The sequence below is a fragment of the Enhydra lutris genome, unplaced genomic scaffold, assembly GCF_002288905.1.
Source record: "Enhydra lutris kenyoni isolate GAN:26980312 unplaced genomic scaffold, ASM228890v2 scaffoldscaffold13, whole genome shotgun sequence".
NCBI lineage: Eukaryota > Metazoa > Chordata > Mammalia > Carnivora > Mustelidae > Enhydra > Enhydra lutris.
The window spans coordinates 46063560-46086488 of NW_019154097.1; the positions used below are offsets into that span (position 1 = coordinate 46063560).

Genomic DNA, 22929 nt, shown 5'->3' on the forward strand with positions numbered 1-22929 from the left:
CTGCTTGCTCAGCCGCTGTGCTGGACCCAGCCCTGGGCCTGGCCCTCCCCTGCCTCCCTAGGCTGGCCAGCCTGGGCCGGGACTAACATTTGCGAGACCCCTGGCCTCTGGGGAGAGCGCCCGCGTGCCTCGCTGACAAAGGAGACCGAAGGAGCCGGTGCACTCACTCTGGACTCCGGCCCACCGCCACTGCCCACCGCCACTGCCGGGGTGGGGAGGGCTGGGCAGGAGAGGCCAGCGGCCACCCCCACCCCCAGGGTCTCTGAAGGGGGCGGGGAGCTGAGCGAAGGGGAGAGGGGAGGAGAGAAGAAATGGTGAACAGGAAAAGGGGGAGGAGACTTGGGGCCAATCACCCCCTGGTGACTCAGCCCTGCTCGTGGGATAGAGGAAGGAAGGGCTTTCTTGGGAAAAGCCGGGATGTGGTGATAAACTGGCCACCAGCCATGCCGGCTGGGGGGGATGGGGGGAGGGCAGGCCCAGGAGACAGGGAGGGAGAGGGCTGCAGGCAATGTGGGTCCAAGGTGGCTATGGGTCCGTGGCCCGGTGGGAGCCTGTTGCATCGCCGGTAACATGGGGGTGACAGTGTGGCAGCCCCGGGGGGGGCACGGACAGGTGAGTCCGGACACACACACCCCACGGGCGCCCCTCTGTGCCCACAGGCGCCCCCAGGGAAGGGAAGGCCCGGGGGGCACACGCCGCCTCCCCCGGGGACTCGGGCCAGGACAGGCAGGCAGGGCGGGGGCGGGGAGGGCAGGCGGCATTCAGACCAACAGGCCCCCTTTGTGCTGCCCTCAACTGCCATTTACCAAAGACAACCCGGGCTGCATTTCAGGGTTTCCATTTCAGCTGCCCGGGGGTGGCAGGCCGCGGGCTCAGCGGGGAATGAGGCCCAAGGACTCTGCCAATCAGAGGCCCGGGGTATGTGGGGGGGGAAGGAGCCAAGCAGGGCAGTGGAGAAAGCCCATCCCCCGGCTGCTGCCACGGCCCAGGGGGTGAGGGAGGAGGGCACAGGGGCCTCCACTGCGGAGACCCGGGCCCCTCTGGCTGGAGGGAGGCGCTCTGGTAAGACCCCATTGCTGGCTGAAGCCCGGCCTTCAAGCCTGGGCTTGCCACCCTCAACATCAGGGGCTCCCCTGGGCTAGTCCTCCTCCTCCCCCCTCGCCTCCGGGGTCAGCAGCCAGAGTGCCCAGGCTCCCCTGTCCTCTCCCAGCCCTGGGGCCCGAGTGCTGGCCGATGGGGCGCCCTCGGGGTGGCCTGAGCTCTCACCAGCAGCCCTAAGGCTCAGGCCAGGCAGCATCGCAGGGGTGGGGCTGGGGGAGTGTTGCAGAATAGGGAGCCCAGGGCACTGGGGGCCAGGCAGGCGAACTTCAAGGCAGAGGCCAGGTTCTGCCAGGTCAACCAGAGGTGAGGATTTAGGGCTAAAATGTACGTGTGGGGGGGGAGCTGTCATCCAGAGATGGGGAGGACAGTGGGGTGGGGGAAGGTCTCCCAGTCCCTCACAGGCCGTCAGCCTGAGTGGATGAGAGGCCCCGGAAGGCGTCAAGCAATGGGTGGGACAGACCAGATGTGCCTGTCGGCAAAGTCACTCAGGAACTGAGGAGGGCACTGGGGCGAATGAGGGCAGGGAGGCCACGGTCCCGGGGACCGCTATGACAGACAAGGGACATGACAGTGTGGCCTGAAACACCACAGAGGCGGGGGCTGGAGGGGACAGGTGCTGAGCGGCATTTGGTGGCCAGTGGTGTGGGTGTGGAGGGAGCACCTAGGGGCCCCGCGGGAGGCGGCATCTCTCCACGCTGGGAGGGACCTTGGAGAAGGTGGGGGCTGGGGGAGGGAGCCCGGTTTGGAACGTGCCAGGTGTGAGGTCCCCGAGGGACCCTGGAGGGCGATGCAGGAGGCCAAGTGACAGGGCACTTGGGAAGGTCACTGGGGACAGCGAAGACCAGGGAGAATCCCAGGCGGGAAGTACCCCCCAGCTTGTGACATGAGGGAGGAAGACAAAGGGCACCCCGGACAGACAGACGGGTGAGAACAGACCGCTTTGGAGAGGGTGTCCCCGGACAGCCAGCCACGGGCCTCCCAGTCGGCAGGGAAATGCAAATCCAAGCCACAAGGAGATCCCGTTTCCCACCCAATCAGATGGGCAAGAAGCCAAAAAGCCAGGTGACACCCGGAGCCTGCGAGGTGGGGCAGTGGGGGCTGGTGGCCGCGGTGTCCAAACCTGGACCACGGGGCCGGGGCCCGGGAGGCACCAGGAGTTGTGCTGATCGCGACGGCCGGGGGGGTGCGAGTCTCGGGTAGGAACGGGGCTGGGGCGTGGTAACTGGGGGCTCCGTTTCTATTTCTAAGAGTTTTTCTTAAGTCCTGCAGGACATACGTGGGTGGTGATCAGGTTCTGTTTATTCCTTTTTCTGAGTGCCTGAAATATTCGTAATTATTTTTTTAAAAACACAGAACTCTACCTCTGAAACTAATAATACACTATGTATCAATGACTGAAATTTAAATAAAATAAAATTTTCTAAAGCTGTAAAGACGGACACACCTGAGAGGGGGAAGCAAAGAGTCCCTCCCCTCCCTGAACACACCCACCCAGAGGAATGGGGGGGCAGGCCCCAAACAGAGCGGACCCCCCACAGGTGCCGACTGCCAGCCGAGGGCTCCTCAACACCCCCATCCCTGAGTCCAGCAGGCGGACGTGACCACCATCCCCACAGGCCTGCTCCCACCTGGCGCTCACTGCTTGTCCCATCCTGCGCAGGAGGGAGGCTCATTTTGTCTGCACTTGACCCAGGCTGGGGCCTTCTGCCCGGCGCCCTCCCTGCGAGTTCGACCAGCTTGAGAGGACGGTCCAAGCCGGGAGCCTCCCGCCAGCGCCCGTCAGGCCCGGGGCGGCCGGGGAAAATGGAGCCAGCCTACTTGTGCCCCCGTCCCCACACCCTCTCTTCGCTCTCACCCGGTCAGCGGGGCCCCACAGAGCAGACCCAGGCCGGGCAATCCTGTCACTCATGGGGCCGCAGGCCAATGGCAGGAGATGGTGGCCCCAAGAAGGACAGGGAGCTAACGGGGCTTGCTTGGGGTCCAGAGTCCCCCTGGGAGTACCAAGGGGCCTGGCAGCCATCCAGAACCAGCCCAGGAAAGGGGCTGGCCCGAGCCTCACAGCAGAGCTGGGGCCTGAACTCCACCAGCCGACGTGGCTTCAAGGAGAGGCAGGCAGAGGCGGGAAGATGGCACAGCGGGCCGGCGGCATGGACACGGAGGGCAGGGCACACAGAGGCTGAGCAGAGGACAACCCAAGGGCCACAGTGGACCCCAGCTTCTCTGGCACCTCAGGGGCCAAGTCCAGAAAACTGGGGTCCAGTCCCACGTGCTCACCCTGCTCAGGGCTGGAAAGCCCAGTTTGTAAAGTCAGGATCTTCCCATCCTGCCCAGGGCCTGGGGTGATGGCAGAGCCCCGGGAAAGACTGGACTGTCTGTCCTACCTGAGCCAGATACACTGCAGCAGGGCCATCTTCCCCCAGGCTGGGGGTGGTTCAGATCCCGTCTCTCAGCACAGCAAAGGGGATCAGGGCTGTGTCGGGTCTGGGGAGGGGAAGGAAAGTCAAGGTCAGCTTACTTCCCTTGCCTTAGACACACACACAGAGTCAGCACACTTACAACCAGGGGACAGCCATGGCTCCAGAACCTGCTCCAGGCTGTGTGGCCACCCACACCCTGTGACGGAACTGCTGGGGCCCTCCTCCCACTGGCCCACAATGCTGGGCAGACACCGGCTGACTCACCTGCCCTCTGACCCACCTTTATTCCCATCTCACAGAATGGGAAACTGAGGCCCAGGCTGCCGGTCACGGAGCCAGGGACCAGGTGGTGAGGTTCAAGTGACAGAAACTGGTGCTGGGTAAAGGGGTCCCTGCGACAGATGGGAGTTAGAGGCCGAGGGAGGGGCCTGCTGAGGTCACCCACTGACGGGGGCAGAAGAGGAAGCAGAGGGCTCCTGTGTCTGGCCTCTCTGTCCGTTGCACTGTCCCACCCATCCAGGCCAAGGAGCTGCGGGAGAGCACCCCATCCCTGGGCTCCCTCCCTGACCCAGCCAGCCACGCCTCCTCTCCAGGTTCAGGATTTGCACAAGATACTAAAACACCGCTCCTGAGCCCAGTCAGTTAAGGGTCTCCCTTCAGCTCAGGGTGTGATCTCTGAGGGGTGCTGGGACGCAGCCCGGCCTCAGGCTCCCTGCTCAGTGGGGAGTCTGCTTCTCCCTCGCCCTCATGCGTCCCCCGCCCCATTCACGCACTCTCTCTCTCAAATAAATAAATGAAATCATTAAAAAAAAATACCGCAGGGATGCCTGGGTGGCTCAGTTGCTTGGGCAGCTAGCTGCCTTCGGCTCAGGTCATGGTCCCAGCGTCCTGGGATCGAGTCCCGCAACGGGCTCCTTGCTCATCGGGGAGCCTGCTTCTCCCTCTGCCTCTGCCTGCCATTCTGTCTGCCTGTGCTCGCTCTCTCTCCCTCTCTCTCTGACAAATAAATAAAATCTTTAAAAAAAAAAAAATACCCCGGAGCAAAGGACAGTCTTTATAATAAGCGATGCTGGGCCAACCGGATGACCACAGGGGAAAAAAAAACATGATCCCGTCTACAGCAGGTAGAAATAACAGCCCCCTCACGGTGTTCATGTCCCCATCCCCGAAGCTGTTACCACGTTAGCGTCCACACGGCAGAGGGGAGTTAACGTTGTAGACGGAATCAAGGATGCTAGTCGGCTGACCTCCAGATGGGAAGATTATTCTGGATTACCCAGATGGACCCAAAGTGATCACAAGTGTCCTTCAAAGTGCAAGAGGGAGGCAGGAGGGACAGAGTCAGGGAGAGGGCAGCGTGCCAACAACTCGCTGTGACATTGCTGGCTTTACAACGGAGGAGGGGGCCCCCAGCCCAAGAATGTGGGCAGTCTCTAGAAGCTGGAAAAGGTCAAGAAACAGATCCTTCCCCGAGCCTCTAAAAGGAACACGGCCCTGCCGGGATCCTGGTTTTAGCCTGGAATGATCCATGTCAGTCTCCTGGCATCAGGATTGTTAAGATAAAATACATTTGTGTTGTTTTGGGGCTGGCACGTTCGGGCTCACTTGTCAGAGCAGCGAAAGGAAACTAATACATTGACTTCATGTGGTACCCAAAGGTCAATTCCAGATGGACAGCGCATCTAACGGAGAAAGGCAAAACAATATAGCTTTTAGCAGAAGACACGAGAGAAGATCTTCATGACACTGAGGTAGGCGAAGATTTCTTAACCAGGACCCAGGGAGCGCTGGAAAGCAGGGAGAGGATGGATAAACGGACAAGATTCAGATTAAGGGCTTCTGAACGTCAAAGGACAACATGGAGAGACAGAGTGTGTGTCAAGAGTTAACCACAGAATAGGAAGGATATGTTTGCAATTCCTACGTACCACGAAGGATTCCTACTCAGAATACAGAAAAGCCCAACAAATCAAGGTCAGCGAAACACCTGGCCAAGCACTACACAAAAAGAGGGCATTCCAAACACCAGCAAACAGGGGCGCCTGGGGGCTCAGTCGGTTAACCTCTGGCTTCGGCTCAAGGTCATGATCCTGGGCTCCTGCGACAGAGTCCCCCATTGGGCTCCCTGCTCAGTGGGGATCCTGCTTCTCCCTCTCCCCCTGCCTGCTCCTCTCCCTGCCTGTGCTCATTCTCTGTCTCTCAAATGAATAAATAAAATCTTTAAAAAATAAATAAATAAAATAAAATTCTAACAAACAGACGCGCACAAATGCAGGACAACTGACCGGCGGATGACAGAGGGGAACGGGGACAGTGGGGAGGATGGGCAAAAGAGGGGAAGGGGATTAAAAGGCACAAACTTGCAGTTATAAAATAAGTAAGTCCCGGGGACGAAAAGCACAGCACGGGGGACCACAGTGAGTGGCATCGTCAGGACCTCACGTGGTGACAAGACGGGACCACACTTACTCTGAAGCGACCCGAACAACGTACAGACTCGTCAAGTCACTGGCGTACGCCCCAAGCTGGTAATGTTGTGTGTCAAATACAGTTAAAAATAAAAATACATGGGGCGCCTGGGGGGCTCAGTGGGTTAAGCCTCTGCCTTCGGCTCGGGTCATGATCTCAGGGTCCTGGGATCGAGCCCCGCATTGGGCTCTCTGCTCAGCGAGGAGCCTGCTTCCCCCTCTCTCTCTCTCTGCCTGCCTCTCTGCCTACTTGTGATCCCCATCTGTCAAATAAATAAATAAAATCTTTAAAAAATAATAAATAAATAAATAAAAATACATGGGGCCTCTGGGTGGCTCAGTGGGTTGAAGTCTCTGCCTTTGGCTCAGGTCATGGGTCCCAGGGTCCTGGGATGGAGCCCCGCATCAGGCTCTCTGCTCAGCGGGGAGCCTGCTTCCTTCTCTCTCTGCCTGCCTCTCTGACTACTTGTGATCTCTGTCAAATAAATAAAATCTTTTAAAAGATTAAATTAAATTAAATTAAAATTTAAAAATAAAAATAAAATAAATAAATAAATAAAAAGTAAAAATACAGTGGCGCCTGGGGGGCTCAGCCAGTTACATCTGACTCTTGATTTTGGCTCAGGTCACGATCTCAGGGTTGTGAGTTTAAGGCCCCGGGCTGAGCCTGGGGCCTACTTAAAAATAAACAAACAGGGACACCTGGGTGGCTCAGTGGGTTAAGCCGCTGCCTTCAGCTCGGGTCATGATCTCAGGGTCCTGGGATCGAGCCCCACATCGGGCTCTCTGCTCAGCAGGGAGCCTGCTTCCTCCTCTCTCTCTGCCTGCCTCTCTGCCTGCTTGTGATCTCTCTCTGTCAAATAAATAAATAAAATCTTAAAAAATAAATAAATAAACAAACAAATAAATGATACAATATAAATATAAACAAGCAAATAAATAAGTAAAAATGAAGATGCCAGAAATCAGGGAAGGGGTCCCCCTTGGGTCAGGGCTACTGACTGTGAAGGACAAGCCCAGAGGGGCCCTGGGGAGCCAGCAGGTTCTCGTTCCCGATCTGGACTCTGTTACACAGGCGTTTCGGTTGGAGAAAATTCAACAAGCACCATGCACACTTTTCTGTAAGGATGTTGTATTTCCATAAAAAGGTTTTATGGAAATATAAACATTTTATGGAAATACCTATATGTTTCTAATATACATATATATATGTATTTTTTTTTCTTTCCCTAATTACCTAGGCTGGGGGTGGGCAGCAGCAGAAGCAGAGGAAGCAGGGATGGTCCCTGACTCTGGGGCCTTCCCTCCCACCAGCCCCAGGAGGTGGTGCCGAACCATGGGGCCCATGGGAGCTCCTGTCTGCCACCACCTCCGCCCCACACCGCACCGGGGCCTGCAAGCTTCCCGCAGGCAGGCCCAAGCCCCACGGAGTTCAAGCACCCAGGGCCCGACACGCAGCAGTGCTGTGCTCGCTGGACAGCCTCCAGCACGCCCACCTTCCTCCCTCAACAAAGCATGCAAGTCAGCACCCCAGCATCCCCTCCTGAGCCTTCCCCTGCAGGCAAGGGGCAGGTTGGAGGCTGAGACCACGGAGCTGGGCCTGTCCCCTCACGGACACAGCAGGACAGAATGCAAACTGGGGCCCATGTGGGAGCCTGGAGAAGGGATGAGCCAGCTGGGGGGCCAAGGGGCACCATCTATGCCCCCAAAGGGCAACCCAGGGCTGTTGGCAGGGGATGGGGGGGGCTGGGTGGGGAGGGGCAGAACCTGGTGGCTCCAGGGGTGAGATCCGTCCCTAGCAAGCCCTCATAGTCAGTGTTTTCTTTTAGTGCTTCCAGAAAAGCAACGGCCGCCCCCAGCCACCAAATGCTAGCCGAATGCCGCAGACGCCCACCCACCCACACACAGTGTCACATCGCTGGGGCCTCACACATGCTGTTCCCTCTGCCGAGAATGCCCATCCTCTCCTCCGATGGCAAACTCCCTCACCTCTCGCTGAAAGCGGCTCCAACAGGGCAGGTCCTCTGCCTCTGTTGCTCATTGCCGGGCTCGGTACCGAGGACAGCGCCCAGCAAACAGCCCTCCACGGTGAACACAGGCGTGAATGAAGGAAACATGAATGAGCAGAAATGCCCTCCTCTGCCGTCCTCGTCCTGCCCGTGTTTAGCTGGAGGCCCACAGCAGCCTGTCCACACGCCATCGCTGCACTCGCTGGCCAGCTTGGAGCCGTCTCCGGGAAAGGAAGAACGTTCCAAAACAACGAGCAGCCAGCGCACAGAGTGGGTGCTAACCACACGTGGGTCCAGTGAACAAAGAAGCTAGCAGTGAGCCTCCCATCACTGGAGGGGATCAAGCAGAGACTCGGGTCTGTTCTCAGAGCACGTTTCTGCTCCAGTTGGCACAGCTGCCCTGGGAGGCTCTCCCAAACCCACACAGCGTCGGACACCGTCAAGAGCAACATTAACTGTGAACGGACCATGCTGAGCACCCGCAGCCCCCCAGGGCAGGTCCACCGCAGGGAGAAAGGTGTCCCCATGTCCGCACCACCCCCCATCACAGAGACAGCCTACTTCTTCACTGCGCTACACTCAGACCCTGTGTGGCCAGGGGTGGGGGGCTCAGGGGAGATAGACCATCCCTTCCTCTGAGCTCCTCCAGCCTTGGGAGCCACGGACCTGCATGATCTGTTCTGCTCCAGACACCGGTCCCAGTGCTCTACAAATACCAGTACAGCAGACCTTCGCAGCAGCCCTGTTCTGAGCCCATCCACTTTCCTAGTGGGGAAACTGAGGCCTGGAGCGCTCCATCCTTTGCCCACGGTGACAAGGCTGACCGAGAGCAGGCCTGGAATTTGAACTCAGACGCTCTGGCCACGGAGCCTGAGCTCTTGACCGCTTTCCTGACTTCCTCAGAACCAAGACCGACTCTCCTCCAGGCACCCGGGATGAGGTTTGGGCAAGAGGTCAGGAGGGCAGCCCAAGGCCACGGTCTGCCACATCCCTGCCGTGGCTCCTGGTTCCCGGGCTCTCACCAACACCTGGGACTGGTCAGACCCCAGGGAGGGGCTGGCTGTGCACACGAGCCCCAGCTCTCAGCTGAGGGCAGGGACCCTCCAGGGGGAGGCTTCAAAGAATCGAGGGGCGGCAGCTGACCCCCTCTGCGCTCCAGACCCAGGGCCGTACCCAGGACCACGCTGTCCAACCCTCAGGCTTTGGCGGGACACACAGCGGGGCTCACGCAAGGCGAGGCAATCGTACGGCCCCTCCAAATTCCTGCTCCTTCCTCGGATCTGGCTGCTAGAAAGCTCAGAGTCAAATTACCTCCGGGAGAAGGTCCAGTGGGCCCCCTCCAGCTCCGTTTGATTTTTGATCTTCCTCTTGCTCAACTTTTGCACGCCTTTTCTGTCTCCTTATACCGCGTTTCCTTCGGCAAATCACCTCCCAGCCCTTTCGGGGGTCAAAGAGCACACAAGACCCTGGTGAAGGTCTTCCCTCCTCTGCCCTGAGCGCTGTGTGCCCCGGCTCAGCCCCTGGTCTGAAGGAGCTGTGTCAACGAACCAACGAGTTTATGCAAGGAACAGCCTACAGCAGAAAGGGAACAGCCTGAGCGGAGTCAGGATACGAGGAGGCAAACCCCCCACAGACACCAAACGTCGCTCCCTCCCTCCCTCGTGGCCGGTCCGGCTTCACACTCCACGTGGAAGAGTGGTGGGCTGCAGGCTGAGCCCCCAGCCGGAAAAACAGGGACCCCGGGGGAGCCTCAAATTCCACCCCCTCAAGGCAGAGAGGCCATGAGGGCGAAGAAGGACGTGAACTCAGAGCAGGTGTTTTCCTGGGCAGACAGAGTCTGGGATAGACTCCAGGGATGCCCGAGAGCTGCCCAGAGAAGACGGCAGTACTATGTGGACAAAACCCCACGCCTCGTTAATAAAAGCCACCCGACATGCTCTGCTTCCTATTCGGAAGGGAAACATTTCATTATCATTTTGAATCATTTCCTCTGAAAACATGAGTTTTGTCTGACTGTTCCTGCGCACACACACACAGACACACACAACCCCCGCAGCCCTGCACGGGAGCGGGGGGACAGGGTGGGCTGTGGGGTTGCCACGGTCCCGGGCTGGCAACCGGGCCTCCAGTCTCCAGGTCCTGAAGGGAGGACCCTCATCGGCTTCTAAGCCACAGCTTGTGGGGGCGGGGGGCAAGTGCCGTGGGTCACCTTCCCCGCTGTCCCTCGCCATCCCCCGCCATCCCTCCCTCCCCACCCAGGTCGGACTGGTGCACTCCAGCTACTCCCAAGAAATCACCCAGTCAACTGGCCTGGGTCTGCCTCTCCCATCAGATCTTGAGTATCCAAGGGGAGCAATGCCCCATTCACCCATCCTCCCCCAGCACACGCCCCCAGCACACACTGGGCACCATCACGGCAGGCAATCCCGAGGCGGGATCCACAGCCCCCAGCCCCGGAGCCCACGTGGCCTGCCCCCCCACCAGCTGAGCGACAGGGTGGGTCCCCTCACCCAAGCTGGGCCAGTCGGTCTCTCTAGCACCCCCAGAACGAGGGGGGCCCCACAGGAGGTCCTGGGGCCTCAGTTAGAGTCACCATTCAGGGCAGCCGTGCCGACAACCCAGACAGAGCCAGCCTACAGGGAGAAGGGCAGGGACAGATGCAGTGGGAGAGGAGGAGAAAATGAAACCCCGGTCCAGAAAGCGGCAAGCCAGAGGGGCTGCCTGCCAGCATCCCAGGTCCTGGAGGACCCCGGAGCCGCCTGTAACTGTTGGCTCTACCAGTTCCCCTTCCCTCCTAACTCCCCTCTCCCTTAATCTAACTGAAGGAGTTTCCTGAGCCCTGCAAAAGCAGAGAATCCCGGAAAACAGGGGTCAGGACCCTCCCCGCCTTCCTGCCACCACCCCCAGTTTACCAAAGCTGAGGCTCATCGTCCGGGGTCAGGCTGTCTGGGGTCAGGCCAGCATGGGTGGGTGGGGAGAGGAGAGCTGGGAAGGTGTGAGGGTCAGCCTGGCTGGGCCCCCAGGGAGCCAGAGAGCGAGCGGGACTGGACTTGGGCAAACTGAGGTGGTGTCTGAGGAAGGCATGGCCCAAACGGAGCCCTGGTGATAATGCACATAGCATAGTAGCCTGTCTCCCCTGGGAAAAACAGTTGGTGCTTAATGGATGCACGAAAGGCAAACAGGGAAGCTCTCTGGTCCTGACTCCCGCATCCGTCAAATGCAGGTTGTGCTGACAACCGCACACGAATACGAGCATTTAGAGAGCTCGGGAAATGGTTCCTGGCACAGAGCGAGGGCTTGGGTATGCGCTGTTGTTGTTTTAAAAACCTACACAAAAGCTGAGTTCTCCCCAAGGACCCCGGGGCAGGCGCTCGGGTCTGAATGTTTGTGTCCCACCCCCCCAGATTCAAACCTAACCCCAATGTGATGGTATGGGGGGAGCTTTGGAAGGTGACATCTGTCCTGAACGGGATCAGTGCCCTCATAAAGAGGACCCCAGACAACTCCCAAGTCCCTTCTGCCAGATGCGACTACAAGAAGTCTGCATGCCAGAAGAGGGCCTCCCCCATCGGAACTGGCACCCCGAGCTTGGACTTCCAGACTCTAGAACCGTAAGAAATCAATTTCTGTTGGACCTAAGTCACCCAGTCTGTGGTATTTTGTTCCAGGGGCTCCGACGAAGACGGCAGGGGCCCAGCGGGGTCAGGAACACCGTCCCCACTCTGGGCATGGAAGCAGAGGTGGGAGACATGGCTTCAAGAGGACAGGGGTCAATCTTCAGGGTGGCAGGGTCAGGGAGGGGAGGGCAGGAGGGGAGTGTTTCCCCCACATCACAGATGAGAGCAGAGGCAGCAGCCCCGGGAGGAAACTGCGGTGAGTGGTGGGATAACAGGCAGGACTGCCCAGCGGTGGACAAACAGCGGGGGAGGGGACGAGCCACGCGGTTGTGGACGCGGTTGTGGATGGAGGCTGGACCCAGGGCACTAGCAAAACAAACACTGGGCACCCTCCCCGTCACTGGGCACCCACTTTACACACATTCATCCATCAGATTCCCACAGCAACCCTAAAAAGGCAGAGACCCTAAGCACCCTCATTTTAAAGGACAGGGAAACTAAGCCAGAGAAGTACAGTAACTTGTCTGAGGTCACACAGCTAATAAATAACAGAGCTGGAACCCAGACTGTCGGGTGCCAGCCTCCCAACTCAACCACCAAAGCAAGCAAGTAGACACTGAAAAGGGCCTGCTGGGTGGCTGAATCCCCAGCTTGGGATTTCAAGCTGGGGGCCAGGATCCCAGACACCACCAGCCTCCCTCTGCCAGGTCCTCTGCCTTTGAAGCTCTGCTCCATCTCCCCCCCACCCCATGCGACCCAGAACCCGTACCCCAACATCTCTCCTGGGCCAGGCACTGCAAATGCCAGAGCAGCCTGGGCTCATAGTTCATGGAGGAGGGAGCCTGGGGGGGTGGGGGGAACATCTGCAAAAGTAGGAAGGGGAAAACAATCCCTTCCTTCAGCAGAAGTTCCCCTGCCTTAAACCCCACACCCCAGTCACCTAAGTCCTTTGCCACTCCTCCAACCCAACAGCCACCAGGCCTCCTTTTGGGACTCCAAGCCCCTGCCCATGTGACTTTGTCTGCCTGAAACCCCCTTTGGAATCCTGGCAGCAAACTGTGGCTCAGGGTTCTAACCAGCTTCCTCCTCCACCCCATCATCCAGGGGTCCCTCCTCTGTTCTCCCAGCTCCCCCACCCAGCGAGCCATCAGTGTTGCTGGGCTGTGCTCCTTTGGGGCAGCGGGGCCCCTGGCAGTGCTGGGACAGGTGACCTTTGGGGCAGCGGGGCCCCTGGCAGTGCTGGGACAGGTGACAGCAGCCGGATGAATGAAGGGCTCATTGTTTACATTACAACTGGTGGGGTGTCTTGCCCCACGTGGCCTTCCCAGCACTCTCCTCCGCTGCCTGCAGCCCTGGGTCAGTGCTACCCCCACTAACCTCCCTTGGGCATCTTATAGGGGTGAGGACATCCCCCCCCACAAATTGGACTCCTACATCTCACTCACATGGGAGCGGCCGGGTATCAAAGGTGGGAGATGCGCTGCTGGGTGTGTGACACTCCCCAAGATGCCCCCCTGCCCATCCTGCCCGAGGTGGTGCTGGGGCCTGGTGACAGCGCCCAGGGGGCACCAGCCCCGCCCAGGCCCCCCGCCTGAAGGGCCCAAACGGGCGCGCCCTGGAGGCCAGGGCGAAGCATCTCGGCGGCGAAGGCCCCTCCCTACGGGGAGGGCAGAAAATCTGCTGCCTCACCAGCTACCAGCGCCAGCCCTGGGGGGGCACCCCTGCAGGAAGCCGCCCTGCCCCAGCCTCCCCCTCACCCCTCCACCATGCACTTCAACCAAGTTTTGCGAAGGCAATGGGCCGGCCGACCCCAGCCGGCGGGGCGGAGGCTCCGAGCTCTCCCAGAGCCGGGGGTCTAGACAAGGGGGCCGTGCGGCCGCGCCCACCCGGCTGGGGCCCCCCGCCCCGCCCCCCACCGTCCGGGAGCCCGGAGAGTCCTGCGGCGTCCCGCCGCCCCGCGCTGCCCTTGAGGGCCGGGCCGGGTGCCCCCCGCCCCCGGCAGCTGTGCGGAACCCGGTCTGCGGGTGCGGGAGCCGAGGGTGCCGGCGCTGCCTCCACGCGCGGACCCGCGACCCAGGGAGCCCCCCAACGCCGGCAGCGGCCCCTCCTCGCCGGCGGGCGACCGGGAAGTTGGGGGTGCGGCCGGAGCACCTCCCGCTCACGCCCACCAGCCGGCCCCCTACCCTCCCGCCCGCCCCACGCCCCGACAATGCCTGCGGGCGGCCGCCCGGCTGCAGCCCAGGCCGGGCCGCCGCCGCCTCCCGCACCCCCCGCTCCTTTGTTGCCCGGCGAGCCCCCTCCCCCGGACCCCCCCCAAGCCCGGCGGCTCCTACCTGCGCCCCTCCGGCGGCGGGCTGCACGGCGGGCGCCTCGGAGCCCGGCCTCCTCCGCTCCCGGCCGGGGCGCCGCGGGGGGAAGAGGATGCTGCGGCCCCTCCCCGCGCGCCGCTGCCCACCGGCCGCAGCCCCTCCCGGCGCCCGGGCTCCGCGCTCGCGCTCCGGGCCCGGGCCTCGCGCCCGGGCGGCGGCGGGAAGGCGGGAGGCGCGGACCGAGCAGCCCCGGCCGCCGCCTGCGCGCCCCGCGGCCGAGCCGAGCCGAGCCGAGCTGAGCGGGAGCGGAGCGAGCGGCCCGGCTCCGGGAGGGAACAAAAGGGGCCGGCGCTGGGGCGGGCGCCGGAGGGCGGGGCCTGGCGTGGCGGGGGTCAGGCGCGCGCTCACGTGGCCTCGCGTTTCTCGGGCCGCCGCGCCGCGCCGCAAGTGGGCGGGCGGGCGGAAAACGCGGCCTCCCCTCCTCCTCCGCCCGCCGCCGTCAGTCGTGGGGCGTCGAGGGTACCCCCACCCCCGCCTCGCCGCCGGTCACCTACAGGCGCTTAAAGAGCCTCCGTCGGCCTCGCTCTGCGCACGAGGATGTCCCAGAGCCCTGGGAGAGGTGGAAGCTCGGGATGCTGGGGGCGGCTCCTGGGGTTTCCGGGAAGGCTCCACAGAGGAGGTGACGTTTGGACTCGACAGGAAGGGATGAGGAGGAGATGGTGTAGCCGAGCTGAGACCTTCAGGGTGGTGGGTGGGGGGAAATGGCACGGGTGATGAGGTTCCCAACACGTCTTTGGAAAAAGTGGTACCCAAGATCAGGATGAATGCTGCGCCCTCCTCCCCTGAGCGGGGTCTGCCTCCTGTGATATCAGCGGAGTTTACAGCTGCCAGCCCTCTCCACCCCCAGTGCAAACTCATCTCCATTTCCTTCAAATATGGGAATGAGGGTGTGTTGGGGGAGGTTGTGGTCTGTACGGTGACAGTGACGCCAAGGAGGACAGGCACCAGGCAGTCTCGTTCATGTCCCGCAAGGCACCCAGTCCAGTGCCTGGCCAAGGGCAGACACTCAATGACACCAGAGTGAATGAACTGGCTTCGTCCCCACCACTGTCCCTCCATTGCTCTGGTTCCCATAATCTTGGAGAAGTGAGTTCACCTCTTGAATTCCCCACCTACCAACTGGGGGTACCGTTTCAGTTCACTTCTGCTAAGGGGTAAAGGTTCGAGGAGGGAGGCTAGACCCTGGCCAGCCCTGAGGAGGAGGTCCCCAGCTGGTGGGCGGAGCCAGAGCTGGAGACCAAGGGGAAAGGAGGCCCCAGAGCAGGCCCAGAGAAGAGCTGTCTGGAGGAGGTGTCAGCCTCGTGGGCGGGATAGGGTTCCAGGTGGGAGGCTACGTTCAGGAACCAAGAAGCTAAACTGTGTCCATGTGGCCAGGAGAGAATGGTCTGGAAATTAAGAGATAAGACACAAGGCACAATGCAACGGTGAGAATTCAGCTTCATCCCCTGCCAGCTGATGGGCAATCCTCTCTAGGCCTCAGTTTCCCCCATCTATAAAGTGGAGCTGGTGACAGACCACCTCCTAGGGTTGTTGTCAAGGTCAAGTATCTTAATCTACGTGAAGCACTAAGAGCAGTCAGCACCTAGTACATGGTTAGCCTTTCACACACGTCAACTTCGGGGCCCCTGGCCGGCACAGTCTATAAGGCATCGACTCTTGATCTTGGGGTCGTGAGTTCAAACCCCACACTGGGCTTTAAGTTTGCTTTAAAAAAAAATAATAATTAAAGAAAAGAAATGTGAACTTTTTTCAAAAAGAGCCGGGTCCTCTGAGGATGTGTTAGGAGCTTGGATCTCCTTCTGTGAGCGGGGGATTTCGGACAGGGTCTTCTCTAACCATCAGAGCGGAGGACACACAGAATGAAGGGCAGGGCTCTGTCAGGTTGCTGGCCTCCTAGATTCTGCCACTGCCCTCCCTGCAAAGGCCGCGGGGGCTCTGAAGGTGGAAAGCAGATGAGAGCTGATCAGAAGCAGCTCAGAGGGCTACCTGGGTGGCTCAGTGGGTTGAGGGTTAGACTCTTGGTTTCAGGTCAGGTCAGGGTCTCGGGGGTCCTGGGATGGAACCCGCATCGGGCTCTCTGCTCAGCGGGGAGCCTGCTTCCCACTCTCTGACTATTCTGCCTGCTTGTGATCTCTCTCTCTCTCTCTCTCTGTCAAATAAATAAATAAAATCTTAAAAAAAAAAAAGAGAGAGAGACAGGGCTCAAAAAATAATAATTAAAAAAATAAGAGAGGAGGGGTTTTTCCAGGGTGCAGAGTCTGGCCTGCTGTGATGTACCTGAGCTCACCTGGTCCTGTCCAGTTTCCATCCACACCCCCTCTTGCCTTCCGCCCACCCCTGACCACCACCCCCCAGCAGTGCCCTCCCTCACTGACAGCCCTCACTATTATTCAGCCCAACAGCGCAGGCAGGTCCTAGCTTACCCCTGCCCCGGACTCCGTGGGGCGGAGCCTCAAAGGGGAAACTCACCCGCCAGACTCCTTCCAGGTGAGAAAAGAGCTTCTGTCTTGTGGGAGCTGGGATTGGGGTTTTCTGCTTCCAGGATGTCAGATGACGGGTTGGGGCGAGGACCAGGGGGGCAGAGCCCTCCCAGCTGCCCTCTCACCCAGCGCTTTTGTCTCCACCAAAGTGCTGATCTGGACATTTTCTTGCTGACACTGGCCCTGACTGGTAGCCCCATAGGAAAGGGGGTGGGGGGCGCGCTTTCATGGGAAAAGTGCGTTGGGAGCCACAGGGGCTGGGCAGAGCTCTTGGAGGCCTGGGGAGGTGACAACCACAGGGGAGGCCTGGGGGCTGCCTCTCTGGTGTACTTTTTACTGTGGCATTTTATTTTTTAGGACCAACAGGACATCGGTGTGATGGAATATTTTATAAACTCTGAATTGCTTTTTACGAGAAATTTGTAATAACATGGGAAAACAGGGGCACCTGGGAGGCTCAGTGGGTTAAGCATCTGCCTCCGGTGTGGGTCATGATCCCGGGGTCCTGGGATAGAGCCCCACATCGGGCTCCCTGTTCAGCAGGGAGTCTGCTTCTCCCTCTCCCACTCCTCCTGCTTGTGTTCCCTCTCACTGTGTCTCTGCCAAATAAATAAATAAAATCTTAAAAAAAAAAAAAAATCCCCATCACAGACACCTGAAACTAACATAGAACACTGTCATGTTAATTATACTTCAATTTTAAAAATGCACAAGATAAAAACTGTGGATATCGTAGATTTCCCAACCTTTTAAACTACAGAGGGGAAAAAAACTGGTAACGGTGGGGGGCTTTGGGTGGAGGGAATCCTTGCGATTTTTCTCTTCCCTTTTCTGCATCTTTCCACGATCAACGATCAAGGTACATGTTACTTAACTCACAAAAGGGGGTTTAACCCAACCCAACCCCCCCCACCTTCTGTTAAGAGGATTGTTCAGATGTTGTGTTTCTGTTCAAAACACACACAAAAAAATGATTGTTTGGATGTAGTCGCGGGCTGGGGCTGGGAGTGACATCACCATGGAGATATCAGGAGAGGCCGTCCCTCTCAAGGCCACACCCTTCCTTGCAAACAGTTGGACTTTGCCTGCCCTCCGGGATCAGATGGGATCAGATCAGATCAGAGGATCTGATCGCGGCACCTCCCCCCGCCCCCGGGGCTGATAATACCCCACAGTGTAAGGAGTCCCAGTGCTGAAGGAAGGTCTCTGCTGCTGGTTCCCTCTGTGGGGAGTTCTCAAGGTCCTGGGAGCTTTGTCCGCATGGCTCCCCAATTTCCTAAGGACAGATGGCAAACTGAGGCCGGCCAAGTGAACTGAAGGCTGGCATTGCCGAGTGCTTGTTAGAGGGCAAGGTTCAAGCTAACGGACCGTATATGGGTTGCAGAGATAAATGAAGACCCCTTGGATGAGAAGAAGCCAAGGGAGTTTATCCAGAGCCGGCGGGCTCTGGAGGGAGGGGGTCAGCCACATCGCTTGTGTTTCCAGACTCCAAGCTAGCCAGGGAGCGGGGCAGCCTCCGAGTGGGCAAAGGGAAGGGCTAGGTAGGTCTGGATGGGCGGCTGTTGGCACAGAGAAGCTGGAGGCAGGATAACTAAAATCAGGGTATAGATCGCCTCTGTGATGGGCCAGGGAACATACTCAGTTATTTTCGTGTCGGTCCTGAGTTGGGAGTAAAGGCAAAAATTTGGGAAGCGGGCAGTTACCGATGGAGTCCTGGCCGCCTGGGGCCGATCGCTGTGGGGGTCATCATTTGTTCTCCTGTCCTCCTGGAGGACAGGCTGCAGACAGTGGGTCCCTTCTTTTTTTTTCGTTTTTTTTTTTTAAGATTTTATTTATTTGTCAGAGAGAGAAGGAACACAAGCTGGGGGAGTGGGAGAGGGAGCAGGGAGCCCATGTGGGGCTTGATCTCCGGACCCTGGGATCATGACCTGAGCCAAAGGCAGACGCTTAACCGACTGAACCACCCAGGCGCCCCCCAACTCCGTTCTTTTTTATATGTGATCTGGCCCTGTGTTTCAGAGAGGAGGAAACCGATCACAGAGAGGTTAAGGGACATGTCCAAGGTCGCAGCTCCTGTGGACAAGGTGCTGGGTGGAGGGGGAGCAGGGAGAAGCCCCCTTGAACTCTAATCTGAACTCTGCTGCCTTCGGGCTTTGTGACCCACTCTGTCCCTCCCTGGCCAGAGCCACGCTGAGAGGAGCCGTGTGTGCAATGTGCCAGGTCCCACGTGCACCTTTTGAGCGCCTTCTGTGTGCAGTGTGTGTTCTTTACTGCGGTTCTAAGCAACTGAGAGTCTATAAACTCACGGGATCCTCAGGCAGCCCCGGGAGCTGGGTCTGCTTCTGGCCCCGGTTACTGGTGAGGGTGTGTGACACTCGTTCACAGAGCAGGTAGGGGATGGGGAACCCAGCCTCCCTGCCAAGCCCCGGGGCCGGAGTCAGTTGTTGTGCTAGTGCCTCCACTTCCCACCCCTCAGACCACGTAGAGACTGTGAGGGGGCACCTGGGGTTCCTGTCTTTGCTGCCGGGATGGTTCTTGCCAAAGTGGAGATGCCCCTCTCTGGGACGAGGCCTTAGGTCCTCATGCCTGCCCTCCCTTCCTGGCATTAATTCCTCCTTCAGTCCAGACCTGGGCCAAGTACCTGGTCTCCTCTTGCCAAGAGAAGTCTCTAGAAGGTGCTAGCGGAGGTCCCACTGCTCCCCACCCCGCCAGTCCCTTGGTTTCCAACCTTCGCAGCTGCTAGTCCTCATTCCTGTCTCCCTGTCCCCAAGTTTGCACATCTGTGCCTTGCATCACTGGGCCAGGAGTGGAGACACGCCCCGGGGAGCGTGTTTATCCTGTGTGTCCGCAAGCCTCTCGCCCCGGGAGGCCGCCAGCATCTTTCTCCCTGGGACACTGCCCACTGGCCTTTGCTTCCCCGGGGCTGCCCACGCCCTCCCGGGTGCCCTGGGGACACCTCTGGGTCCTTGGAGTCCTTCACCCATCACCCCTCACCCCAGTCTCTGCCGTGGAGACCGGCAGAAAGTTTCCTCCTCTGTTACTTTACCAGGAAAAGTCACTGGAAAAACACGGCGCCCGCACCGTTTCCTACAAGAAGGGGTGTTTTGGCACCAGGAATAGGTGAGGGCGTCCTTTGGAATCAAGGACGGCCCTTTAAGTTAAGCCCATCCAGCTTTCTGGAAAGTTCTTGTGTTGCTCACTTCGCCGCGGATGGAGAATACTTGGCCAAAGTTGGCAGCCGTTGCTGGAACAGTTAGGACCAGCGTCCTTCGGAGGCTCGCTCTGGCTTCGAGACCCAGGGCGGTGACCTTCTCGGTCCCCCCGCCCCCGCCCGATCCTGGTGTCCTAAGCGGCGTTGGTTTCCTAACTGAGTGACACTGCCCAGTTTGGCTTTTCTTGGACCAGTTCACACGTCCGTCCCGTCCTTCTACTCCCCACTGCCTTCTGGGGCCCTGGGAGCCTTGGATATCATTACGCCCCCAGAGCCTTTGAGCCAGATGTTTGGGGAGAAGCGAGGAGGTCATTCGTCCAACTCCTGTCGCTTTTCCGCAGCAAGGATAAAGTGCCATGAGGCCAAGCGGCATCAGGAGAGCCCCCAGACCTCCTAAAAACAGTGGCCTCTTTCTCTACAGCTTACCCTGTGGCCTCATCTTTCATAAACCAGCCCTGCATCCCACAGATGTGGTCCACGTGTGCGTAATATACAAAAGCAAGAGCTCATATTCAAACTCCTGTTGTCCCAGCCACAAAACCCCCTTTACTACTTAAACGCCTCCAGCCCCCTCTCTGCCCGGTGTGTGGCTACGGGATTGCTTGGCGGGTGCACACACAGGCGTCTACCGTATAAAGCAAGAGGGGCTCTGGTGGAGGTAGGGGCAGGGTGGTTTGGGGCACATCCATGGTGGCTTCCTGGAGGAGGTGACAGCCCGATGTGTCTTAAAGGGTTAGTGCGTGTCAGGCAGAGCGGGCCAGCCGGACTGGCACGTTGGGAGGAATCTAGAGCACAGGCAGCAGGAACACACAGAACCACGGCTTACTTAGATGAGGGCAGAGGGGTGGCTGGGCCTGCCCTCACAGGGCAGGGCTGCAGAGTGAATTTCTTCTTTTCCTTTCTTTTCTTTTTTAAGATTCTGTTCATTGATTCGATGGGGGTAGAGAAGCAAGAGCCAGGGGGAGGGGCAGAGGGAGAAGCAGGCTCCCCACTGAGCAGGGATCCTGAAGCTGGGCTTGATCCCAGGACCGTGGGATCATGACTGAGCTGAACCCACTCTTAACCCACTGAGCTTAACCTACGGAGCCAGCCAGGCGCCCTGAGGTGGGCTTTTAACTCAGGCGACAGGGAGCCCTGCAGCGTTCTAAGCAGGGGAGGGACCTGAAGTTTAGACCCGAAGCCTGGCTCCCTAGGCCATGTGGGACCAGCACAGTGACAGGTGGACAGGCAGGAGAAGAGGGCGCTTAGGGACAAGGGGGTGGGGCTGTGGTGGGGTGGACAGAGAGGCGTGGCTGTTCAGCTTCCCAGGGCCTCAACCCCTGGCCAGGACTGGACTGAGAAATCACATCATCAAGGACAGGGAATCCCCCCCACTTTGGGCTCCCCCGTACCCCAGCTCCTCCCAGCCAAAGGAGGCCCCCCAGCTCCCCATGCCTCTGAGCAGAAGGTTCTGCTCCCCGCAGATGGCACGCAGGGTGGGCCCCTGCTGCCCACCTAAGAAAGCTCCCAGGGGCCTGGGCATCATGAGCCCTGCGTGGCAGGGCAGGGACAAGGCCATGCATGTTTTTCTGAGCCTGCTGCCCAGGCCGGCCGTGACCATCCTGGGCCCAAGGAAATGTGGTGCCCCAAACAAGGATGCTTCGGTGGGGTTCCCGACCAGAGTGATCGGGGTGAAGAGCTCCTGACCCGGTATCCCCAAGACACCCTTCACTTTGAGACTGCAGCCCTGGGGCGGGGTGTGCGGTGGAGGACGGAGGCACAGGCCTGGGAGATCTGCAGGACCCGAGGGACCCTGTCCTGCCGTCAGCCCAGCAGCAGTGTGACCCTGGATGAGAGACGCAAGGCCCAGCCTCAGTCTCCTGATCTGCAAAATGGGAACGACCCTGGACAGACTGACTCGGACCGAAGCCGTGACCGCTTCGCTGGGGAGCTGGAGACACCCCGGGCCTGGGTACCCGGGGCTGACTCCGCACCACGGCACTAAGTAAGGGGGCACAGGGGCCAGGAGGGGCGTCGTCACCGCTGTCCTTTCATGTCACGGGGCGAGGAGAGGCAGGAGCAGAGATGGGCTGAAGCGGTCAGCACGGACCAAGGATGTGGCAAGGGAGAGGGAAGGGGCCAGCACCAGCGTTCTTGTCTCTGGCAGGAGCGAGTGTGTCCGTGAATGTCATCAGGAAGCGGCTTCCTCTCCTCCCCCAGCCTGGAGAGCTGGAAGCTTCTGTAACTCCCTTGGGGCTCCATGCGAGACAGGAAACTGCCCCTGACTCAGTTTCCCCGGCACTGCGTCCCCTTCTCCTCTTTCAGTCGAGCTCCGTGGGGTCTCAGGGCTAGTGCCCTGAGTAGCCGAGGGGGCTTTAGCCCAGGGCGGGGCTTGGTGGGGGGGAGATGCTGACACGGAGCCTGGGACCCACCGCTCCCCTGCACACCCCTCTGCCCCTCTGCCCCTCACCCCTCCCCTCAGGCCAACCAATACTGAACTGAAATTTCCAGAGGCTCCGGAGCAAGTCAGAGGGGCTGCCACAGATCTGGAGGGGATTATCTACCAGGCCCCCAACATGTTGAATCATGAGGCACCTGCCTGACCACCCCCAGCCTGCAACCAGCTTTCGGGGCCACTGGGGCCGGGGCCACTGGGGTCGGGGCCATTGGGGGTCTCTGCCTGAGGCCCAGAGAAGAGGGCCGGGTGGCCTCTCCCCACTGTGGTGCCTGACGGCTCCCTGTCAGGAAGGGACGTTCAGGCTGGAATCTGATTTGCCCTCTGGCCTTTGCACCCTGGGGCTGGGGTCAGCCCATAGACCCCGGTCTTCTCCCTGGAGCCTCCTGGAAACATTTGAGACAAGTCACAGTGGAGCTTCTAGATCAGGGTGGGGGGCTCCCTCCTTCAGCCTGGGGATGAGGTGGGGGTCTTTGGATCAGAGCAAGTGTGCAGGTAGAATCCTGGGCTCTACCCCCACCTTCCTGTGTGATTTGGGGCAGGTTTCTCGCTTCACCATCGTCGTCCTTGGTTCCTAAGATGGGGGTTAGTGTAAGGGGGGTAAAATGTTTTCAGGGTTTTTTTAAAAGATTTTACTTATTTAATTATTTATTAAGATCTTATTTATTTATTTGACAGAGAAAGAGAGATCACAAGTAGGCAGAGAGGCAGGCAGAGAGAGAGGAGGAAGCAGGCTTCCCGCTGAGTAAAGAGCCCGATGCGGGGCTCGATCCCAGGACCCTGAGATCATGACCTGAGCCGAAGGCAGAGGCTTTAACCCACT

At 59.4% G+C, this 22929-nt stretch overlaps 1 protein-coding gene across 4 annotated transcripts in view; it reads right to left on the bottom strand.

The window, feature by feature from the left end:
- The window catches only part of LOC111145953 (CAP-Gly domain containing linker protein 2), a 68749-nt gene extending 54671 nt beyond the window's left edge, over nt 1–14078 (bottom strand). For 3 of the 4 annotated variants that reach the window (XM_022501275.1, XM_022501272.1, XM_022501277.1), the window contains exons 1-2: nt 13946–14078; nt 3483–3582 (exon numbers count right to left, since the gene is read on the bottom strand). The gene's annotated coding sequence lies outside the window, so the exon portion shown is untranslated. The remainder of the gene's footprint in view (nt 1–3482; nt 3583–13945) is intronic. The other variant, XM_022501273.1, reaches the window with a different exon arrangement.
- Nucleotides 14079–22929: the final 8851 nt, after the last annotated feature.